Source organism: Leuresthes tenuis, unplaced genomic scaffold (genome assembly GCF_036924035.1).
Source record: "Leuresthes tenuis unplaced genomic scaffold, fLeuTen1.0.hap1 SCAF_17, whole genome shotgun sequence".
NCBI classification, from domain to species: Eukaryota; Metazoa; Chordata; class Actinopteri; order Atheriniformes; family Atherinopsidae; genus Leuresthes; species Leuresthes tenuis.
Window position 1 is genome coordinate 23,906,641 of NW_027325371.1, and position 9,062 is coordinate 23,915,702.

General features: G+C 41.8%; 1 non-coding gene across 1 annotated transcript; it reads right to left on the reverse strand.

Moving 5' to 3' along the window:
- Positions 1–822: 822 nt before the first annotated feature.
- Positions 823–936, reverse strand: LOC140274178 (U5 spliceosomal RNA). Its single transcript, XR_011908154.1, has one exon. It is a non-coding gene; the product is annotated as a U5 spliceosomal RNA (small nuclear RNA).
- Between the last annotated feature and the right edge of the window lie 8,126 nt (positions 937–9,062).

Below are 9,062 nucleotides of genomic sequence, written 5' to 3' on the forward strand. Positions count from 1 at the left end.
TTCCTGAAGAATGATTCTGGTTCTTTCTAATAATACAAAGTTTGTTGTTTATTGTTGAAACTTCATCAGAAGTGAAGAAATAAATGAATGCCTATCAACAAATTGACCTTCTGTTGACCTTCGGGGAGGTGAGTATCTTCACTAGACTCACCTGTCTGCTCTTCCTCCTCATTTAGCGTAGCTTCACCCTCTGCCTGTGAATTCTCACAGACTTCAACACTGAGTGGTGAGGCCTCTACAGGCCCCTCCCCTTTTTGCTCCTCACTTCCAATCCAAGCTTTTGGCGGGAAGTTTGAATTTATTGGGTCAACCTCTTCACTTTGTTCACCAAGTGCCACCTTTGGTCCTTCTCTTTGTTGGCTTGACTGTGGCTTTACCGTCTTTAATTTGTTGGCAAAAGATTTAGGGCAATCTCTGAAGAGGTGATTTAATTCTCCACAGAGATTACATTTCCTGCCATTTGGACACTCTCCAAAAGTTTGCCCAATTTCTCTGCTCTTCCCACATAACACCTTGGTACAAGCCTCAACCAGGTGCCCATGCTCACCACACTTGCGGCAGAACTTGGGCTGCCCCTGGTGGTGGATGTAACCTCGGTTTTCAAGGTGGCCAGAGTGTCGCCCACCCGCTGCACTGAGCACTCTTCAGCCCTTTTAAATGGTATAACTTTGCACTCCCGCACGCTCCAGCAAGCACCATTCAAGCAACAACTTTGCACTCCAGCTTCGAACATCGGCACAGTCGCAACAAGTAAGGCGACTCTACTCAGAGAAGTCACTCTGCACAGTAACAAGATTTCTTTTGCACGGACAGAAAGGGCTTCACCCGCAAAGGTAAAGCCTGCCAAAAATAGAAACAACTCATTAGTGCTGCTCTCCACAGAAATCTTTAGTAAAAGGCGAAAGACTTGTACGTTATGAAGAGAAACCAGAGTACGATTATCCGTCACTGCGGGAGCAGGGCATCAGGCTTGTTGGCATAGCCACCTTCCCCATGGTGAGCTTTGCTTGGTTGAGACGCTTGCTCCCCCCCCCTTGCTCCTCGGCTGACCAAGTAGGAACAATCGGGCCCTATTCGATGGCTGCCTTGTCTTTTACTCTGTGCAAAAGACAAGGCAGCAACAAAAACACCACGAGAATCCCGTATTGAGGCTTTGTTCTGACCGCTCATTCGGGGTCGCGTTTCTTTCAAGCAATTCTCCTGGTTAGCCCACACTCGGCTCGCTCCCATAGCCGTGTTAAAGTCTACTTCGCATTCACTCTCTTTTCTCAGCAGACTCTTGGGATTTTATCTATAAAATGAATTCCTTCACTCAAACTATGTGAAAACTGCTTTGTCCTTAATATTTACCATGTCTAGAAAGATTTAAACAAAAAAAACAACGTTGTACTCTGCAGTAAAAGAAAGAGCAAATCTAAAGTTTCAGGAATCCGAGAATAAGCTTACTTTCATGAGTTCTTCACGATTTCGGATTTTGCTATAAAATGAATTCCTTCACTCAAACTAAATTAAAACTGCTAAACCGCTAATCTGTTATATGTAAGGCAGATGTCAAATTCACCGAAATAGGATCAAAGGGTATTCGGCCAATCGAGCTGTAGCAGCTTCGGTAAAAGAGTATAAGTTGAAGAGTTTGTGAATAAAGGTGTGCGCACACATAGTGTGCTGTACGAAAATAGGCAGGGAGCAATGCCGGCTGGGGTATATGTTCTTGTATGTTGTCTGACTGTTTGATTTGAATGTGTTGTGTAAGTGTCCTGTTGAATGTTACATGTTTGGGCTTTGACACGCTTCACTGTGGTTGTTAACTGTGTGGTGTGTCCTGAAATGTTATATGTTTGGGCTGTGTGACATGCTTAATGCTTGTCAGTAGCTACCCACTTATTCATATACTATCAAAGTATGTCCGGACTTCTTATGTTGTCAGTTCCCATCAAAAGCGGAAGCGGAGGTCTTCGGATGCAAGTGGGTGTGAATATCCCACCATACAAGTATGGTGGAGAGGAAGCTGTGAATGGCCGACCATAGTAAAAGGCGGGTGAGAGAAGGTGCGAATGTCAAACCATACATAATCAAAACAGGGAGCGGAGGTGTTCTGCTGTAAGAAGGTGTGAATGTCCAACCATAGTTGGTAAAAAGCGGGTAAGAAAAGGTTAAAATACCCGACTGTACACAATAAATAGCGGGAGCGGAGTTGTTCGGCTACTAAAAGGTGTGAAAGTCCGACCACGGTTTGTAAAAAGCGGGTAAGAAAAGGTGCGAATGCCCGACAATGTATGATCAAAAGAGGGAGTGGAGGTTTTCGGCTGCAAGAAGGTCTGAATGTCCATCAATAATTGCTAGAAAACATGAAAGAAAATTTTCGAATATCAAACTGCACATGATCATAAGCGGGAGAGGAGGTGTTCAGCTGCAAGAAGGTGTGAATGTCTACCCATAATTACTGAAAAATGGGTAAGAAAAGGTGCGAATGCCTAACCATACATCATCAAAAGAGGGAGCGGAGGTGTTCCGCTGTAAGACGGTGTGAATGTCCGACCATAGATGGTAAAAAGCAGGTAAGAAAAGGTTAAATTACCCGACTGTACAAAATCAAAAGAGGGAGCGGAGTTGTTCAGCTAAGAGAAGGTGTGAAAGTCCGACCTTGGTTTGTAAAAAGCGGGTAAGAAAAGGTTCGTATGCCCGAATATACACCATCAAAAGCGGAAGCGGAGGTGTTCGGCTGCAAGATATTGTGAACGTCCGACCAAAGTTTGTAAAAAGCAGTTAAGAAAAGGTTCGAATATCTAACCAAACATAATCAAAAGCGGGAGCAGAGCTGTTCGACTGCAAGTAGGTGTGAATATCAGATCATAATTTGCAAAAAGCTGATGAGAAAGGGTGAGAATGCCCGACTATACACTATCAAATGTGGGAGCGGAGGTGTTCGTCTGTGAGCAGGTGTGAATGTCCAACCATAATTGCTGAAAAATGTGTTAGAAAAGACTAGAATGCCGGACCATATATCATCAAAAGCGGGAGAGGTTGTGTTCGGCTGTGAGTAGGTGTGAATATCCGACCATAATTGCTGAAAAATGTGTTAGAATAGGTAAAAATGCCGGTCCATACATCATCAAAAGCGAGAGAGGTTGTGTTCGGCTGCAAGTAGGTGTGAATGTCCAGCCATAATTACTCACAAACGGGTAAGAAAAGGTAGTATTGCCGGACCATATATGATCAAAACAGGGAGCGGAGGTGGTTCAGCTGCAAGAAGGTTTGAATGTCCGACTAAAGTTCAAATATATTAAAGAAAGCGGGAGGAGAGGTCTTCGGATGAGAGTGGTTGAAAATTTCCAACCATAATGTATAAAATGCGGTGAAAAAAAGGTGTGATAGAACACTAAAAGGTGGAGCGGAAGTGTTCGGCTGCAAGAAGGTGTGAATATCCGACTATATTTGGTGAAAAGCAGGTGAAGCAAGGTCTGAATGCCCAACCTTACATCATCAAAAGCGAGATCAGAGGTGTTTGACTGCAAGAAGGCCATAGTTTGCCAAAAGCGGGTAAGGTGCGAATGTCCGACTAAATATCAACAAAATTTGGGGCAGAGGTCTTCGGATGCAAGTGGGTATGAATATCCAACCATACAAGTATGGTGGAGAGGAAGCTGTGAATAGCCGACCATAGTTTGGAAAAAGCGGGTAAGAAAAGGTTTGAATACCCGAACATACACCATCAAAAGAGGTAGCGGAGGTGTTCCGCTGTACGAAGGTGTGAATGTACGACCATAGTTGGTAAAAAGCGGGTAAGAAAAGGTTAAAATACCCGACTGTACACAATCAATAGCGGGAGCGGAGTTGTTCGGCTACTAAAAGGTGTGAAAGTCCGACCCTGGTTTGTAAAAAGCGGGTAAGAAAAGGTTCGAATGCCCGAACATACACCAACAAAAGAGGGAGCGGAGGTGTTCGGCTGCAAGAAGGTGTGAACGTCCGACCAAAGTTTGTAAAAAAGCAGTTAAGAAAAGGTTCGAATATCTAACCAAACATAATCAAAAGCGGGAGCAGAGCTGTTCGACTGCAAGTAGGTGTGAATGTCAGAGAATAATTTGCAAAAAGCTGATGAGAAAGGTTGAGAAATCCCGACTATACACCATCAAATGCGGTAGCGGAGTTGTTCGGCTGTGAGTAGGTGTGATTCTCCAACCATAATTGCTGAAAAATGTGTAAGAAAAGGTAAGAATGCCGGTCCATACATCATCAAAAGCGGGAGAGGTGGTGTTCGGCTGCAAGTAGGTGTGAATGTCCATTAATAATTGCTTTAAAACATGAAAGAAAATTTTCGAATATCAAACCTTACATGATCATTAGCGGGAGAGGAGGTGTTCAGCTGCAAGAAGATGTGAATATCCACCCATAATTACTGAAAAATGGGTAGGAAAAGATGCGAATGTCCAACCATAAATCATCAAAAGCAGGAGTGGAGTTGTTCAGCTAAGAGAAGGTATGAAAGTCCAACCATGGTTTGTAAAAAGCGGGTAAGAGAAGGTTCGAATACCCAAATATATACCATCAAAAGCGGAAGTGGGGGTGTTCGGCTGCAAGAAGGTGTGAACGTCCGACCAAAGTTTGTAAAAAGCAGTTAAGAAAAGGTTTGAATATCCAACCAAACATAATCAAAAGCGGGAGCAGAGCTGTTCGACTGCAAGTAGGTGTGAATGTCAGATCATAATTGCTGAAAAATGTGATAGAAAAGACTAGAATGCCGGACAATACATCATCAAAAGCGGGAGAGGTGGTTTTTCGGCTGCAAGTAGGTGTGAATGTCCAGCCATAATTACTCACAAACGGGGGAAGAAAAGGTAGTATTTCCAGACCACACATGATCAAAACAGGGAATGGAGGTGGTTCAGCTGCAAGGTGTGAATGTCTGACTAAAGTTTGTAAAAACCGTGTAAGACAAGGGGCGAATGCCCGACAATGTATGATCAAAAGAAGGAGCGGAGGTTTTCGGCTGCAAGGTCTGAATGTCCAACCATAATTTGTAAAAATCGGGGAAGAAAAGGCTCGAAAGCCCGACTATACACCATCAAAAGCGGGAGCAGAGGTGTTCAGGTGCAAGCAGGTCTGAATGTCCGACCAATAATTACTGAAAAATGGGTAAGAAAAGGTGCGAATGCCAAATCATACATCATCAAAAGCAGGAGCGGATGTGTTCGGCTACAAGAAGGTTTGAATGTCCAACCATAGTAAGTAATAGGTGGGTAAGAAAAGGCTCGAATGCCCGACTATACACCATCAAAAGCGGAAGCGGAGGTGTTCGGCTGCAAGATATTGTGAACGTCCGACCAAAGTTTGTAAAAAGCAGTTAAGAAAAGGTTCGAATATCTAACCAAACATAATCAAAAGCGGGAGCAGAGCTGTTCGACTGCAAGTAGGTGTGAATATCAGATCATAATTTGCAAAAAGCTGATGAGAAAGGGTGAGAATGCCCGACTATACACTATCAAATGTGGGAGCGGAGGTGTTCGTCTGTGAGTAGGTGTGAATGTCCAACCATAATTGCTGAAAAATGTGTTAGAAAAGACTAGAATGCCGGACCATATATCATCAAAAGCGGGAGAGGTTGTGTTCGGCTGCAAGAAGGTGTGAATGTCCAGCCATAGTTACTCACAAACGGGTAAGAAAAGGTACTATTGCCAGACCATATATGATCAAAACAGGGAGCGGAGGTGGTTCAGCTGCAAGAAGGTTTGAATGTCCGACTAAAGTTTGTAAAAAGCGGGTAAGACAAGGTGTGAATGCCCGACAATGTATGATCAAAAGAGGAGCGGAGGTTTTCGGCTGCAAGAAGGTCTGAATGTCCACCCATAATTACTGAAAAATGGGTAAGAAAAGGGGCGAAAGCCCAACCGCACATGAGAAGGTGTTCGACTGCAAGTAGGTGTGAATGTAAGTTCATAATTTGTAAAAAGCGGGTAAGAAAAGGTAAGAATGCCCAACCATAAATTATCAAAAGCGGCAGCAGAGTTTCGGCTGGTATTTATCAATGTCTAGATAGATTTCAACAAAAAACAACGTTGTACTTTGCAGTAAAAGAAAGTGCAAATCAAAAGTTTTAGGAATCCGAGAATAAGCTTATTTTCATGAGTTCTGCACGATTTCGGATTTTATGTATAAAATGAATTTCTTCACGCAAACTAAGTTAACACTGCTTTGTCCTTCATATGTACCCATTTCTACATATATTTCAAGCATAAACTTCCTCATATTACCCTGAATGAGAAAGAGCCACACTTGTGATTAAGCCATACCTCCCTTTTGAGGAGTTCTGCATGATTTGGGATTTTATCTATGAAATTAATTCCTTCACTCAAACTATGTTAAAACGGCTTTTACCTTCATATTTATCAATGTCTCGATAGATTTAAACAAAAAAACAACGTTGTACTTTGCAATAAAAGAAAGAGCAAATCAAAAGTTTTAGGAATCCGAGAATAAGCTTATTTTCATGAGTTCTGCATGATTTCGGATTTTATGTATAAAATGAATTCATTCACTCAAACCAAGTTAAAACTGCTTTTTCCTTCATATTTATCAATGTCTAGATCGACTTCAACAAAGAACAACATTGTATTTTGCAGTAGAAGAAAGAGCAAAACTGAAGGATCAGGAATCCGAGAATAAGCTTCTTTTCATACGTTCTGCATGATTTGGGATTTTATGTATAAAATGAATTCCTTCACTCAAACTAAGTTAACACTGCTTTGTATTTCATATGTACCCATTTCTACATGTATTTCAAGCATAGACTTCCTCATACTACCCTGAATGAGAAAGAACCACACTTGTGATTAAGCCATACGCCCCTTTTGAGGAGTTCTGCATGATTTGGGATTTTATCTATAAAATCAATTCCTTCACTCAAACTATGTTAAAACGGCTTTTACCTTCATATTTATCAATGTCTCGATAGATTTAAACAAAAAAACAACGTTGTACTTTGCAGTAAAAGAAAGAGCAAATCAAAAGTTTTAGGAATCCGAGAATAAGCTTATTTTCATGAGTTCTGCACGATTTCGGATTTTATGTATAAAATTAATTCATTCACTCAAACCAAGTTAAAACTGCTTTTTCCTTCATGTTTATCAATGTCTAGATCGACTTCAACAAAGAACAACATTGTATTTTGCAGTAGAAGAAAGAGCAACACTGAAGGATCAGGAATCCGAGAATAAGCTTATTTTCTTATGGGCAAGTGGGAACTGCTTTGTCCTTCATATTTATCAATGTGTAGATGGATTTCAACTTCTTCTACTGCAAAGTCCAATGTTTTTCTTTGTTGAAGTCGATCTAGACATTGATGAATATGGAAGGACAAAGCAGTTTTAACTTGGTTTGAGCAAAGCAATTCATTTTATAGCAAAATCCGAAATCGTGCAGAACTCATGAAAGCAGGCTTATACTCGGATTCCTGAAACTTTAGATTTGCTCTTTCTTTTACTGCAAAGTACAACGTTGTTTTTTTGTTTAAATATTTCTAGACATGGTAAATATGAAGGACAAATCAGTTTTAACATAGTTTGAGTGAAGTAATGCATTTTATAAGCAAAATCCCAAATCATGCAGAACTCACGAAATGCTTTTTCTCGCTTTTCACTGCTTTTTACAAACTTTGGTCGGACGTTCACACCTTCTTGCATCCGAACACCTCCGCTTCCGCTTTTGATGATGTATATTCGGGCATTCGAACCTTTTTTTACCCGCTTTTTACAAACCATTGTCGGACTTTCACACCTTCTTGCAGCCGAACACCACCTCTCCGCTTTTGATGATGTATGGTCCAGTATTCTTACCTTTTCTAACACATTTTTCAGCAATTATGGTCGGACATTCACACCTACTCACAGCTGGACACCTCCGCTCCGTCTTTTGATCATACAATGTCGGGACATCGCTCCTTGTCTTACCAGCTTTTTACAAACTTTAGTCGAACATTCACACCTTCTTGCAGCTGAACACCTCCGCTCCCGCTTTTGATGATGTATAGTCGGGCTTTGGAGCCTTTTCTTACCCGGTTTTTACAAATTATGGTTGGACATTCAGACCTTGCAGCCGAACACCTCCGCTCTCTCTTTTGATCATACATTGTTGGGCATTCGCACCTTGTCTTACCCGCTTTTTACAAACTATAGTCAGACATTCACACCTTGCAGCTGAACCTCCGCTCCCTGTTTTGATCATGTATGGTCTGGCAATACTACCTTTTCTTCCCCCGTTTGTGAGTAATTATGGCTGGACATTCACACCTACTTGCAGTCGAACTGCTCTGCTCCCGCTTTTGATTATGTTTGGTTGGATATTCGAACCTTTTCTTAACTGCTTTTTACAAACCATGGTCGGACTTTCACACCTTCTTGTAGCCGAACAACTCCGCTCCCGCTATTGATTGTGTACACTCGGGTATTTTAACATTTTCTTACCCGCTTTTTACCAAGTATGGTCGGACATTCACACCTTCGTACAGCGGAACACCTCCGCTCCCTCTTTTGATGGTTTATGTTCGGGCATTCAAACCTTTTCTTACCCGCTTTTTCCAAACTATGGTCGGCTATTCACAGCTTTCTCTCCACCATACTTGTATGGTGGGATATTCACACCCACTTGCATCCGAAAACCTCCGCCCCAAATTTTGTTGATATTTAGTCGGACATTCGCACCTTACCCACTTTTGGCAAACTATGGCCTTCTTGCAGCCAAAAAACTCTGATCTTGCTTTTGATGATGTAAGGTTGGGCATTCAGACCTTGCTTCACCTGCTTTTCACCAAATATAGTCGGACATTCACACCTTCTTGCAGCCGAACACTTCCGCTCCACCTTTTAGTGTTCTATCACACCTTTTTTTTCACCGCATTTTATACATTATGGTTGGAAATTTTCAACCACTTTCATCCAAAGACCTCTCCTCCCGCTTTTGTTAATATATTTGAACTTTAGTTTGACATTCAAACCTTCTTGCAGCTGAACCACCTCCGCTCCCTGTTTTGATCATATATGGTCTGGCAATACTACCTTTTCTTACCCGTT